Raw genomic sequence first — 1300 nt, forward strand, 5'->3', positions numbered from 1 at the left:
CGAGCCGCGGTGAACCCGCCAGCCGGAAAAGCCAGCCAATTGACAAAAAGAGAAACAAACAAAACAAAAAAAAACACAAAACAAAAATCACACCACCAAGTAGAGTAAAAGAATAGGAGTCCCTAACCTACCTATGTAAATAAATTACCTTATGCCCTAGCCTACCTATATAATAAATTAATTTTTACCTCACCTACCTATGCTTCATTAACTTAACTCAAGACTCATGAAGGAAGAGAAAAAGGAGTAAAACAGAACATAAAATACTACCACACAAACAAACATGGTGTATGTATGTATGTATGAGCAACCGTTAAAGAACCCACCTAAAATTAAAAAAATACCACCTACAATCATTCAAACCACCTACAAACATGCGAACTCTATATAACACTATATAACTTTATATAACTCTATATAACTCTATATAACTCTAAATAACTCTATATAATAAAATAAATAAAAATAAAAAAATTTTAAAAATAAAATAAATGAGATCAGACAGACTGCTTCAAGCGAGGCAGAATGCTGATCTGACTTTCATGTTGTCTCAGCTCCTCTATTTATACTCGTTTCAACCATACATTCTCATCATTTCAATCATTCGCATCAGTAAAAAACTTGTTTAATGTATATACTGCACTTTTATACAGTCTTAACCACAATGCTAACCGTACTAAATTGAAGTCATCGAACGAACGCCTTCGAAACTTTCTGATTGGCTGGTTGAATCTGCTATATTGCTTTTCATATAAACATATAATCTAATATAATATAATTTAATTATTTGTATACATGGATTCCAGTCACTTTATATATATATATATAATAAAAATTCATTATAAAAGCAACAGTAATCAGTGCTATATATGTAAGCACGCAGTTCAAATTTTTCGGGGAGAATTCAAAATTGTTTAAGACCACACCTTGCTTAACATCCAATTCCAAGCCGAGCCAAGCCAAGCTGAGCCAATATGCATAGATTTAAAAGCGCTTTTATGTTAATATTTTGCTCGCTATATTTATATATTTTATAAATTCATTATAAAAAAACAACAGTAGCCATTACTATATATGTACGCCGCAGTTCAAATTTTTCGGGGAGAATTCAAAATAGTTTGAGACCACACCTTGCTTAACATCCGATTCCAAGCCGAGCCAAGCCAAGCTGAGCCAATATGCATAGATTTATAAGCGCTTTTATGTTAATATTTGCTCGCTATATTTATATATTTTATAAATTCATTATAAAAAACAACAGTAGCCATTACTATATATGTACGCACGCAGTCAAATTTCG

This window comes from Helobdella robusta (assembly GCF_000326865.2).
Source record: "Helobdella robusta unplaced genomic scaffold HELROscaffold_31, whole genome shotgun sequence".
NCBI lineage: Eukaryota > Metazoa > Annelida > Clitellata > Rhynchobdellida > Glossiphoniidae > Helobdella > Helobdella robusta.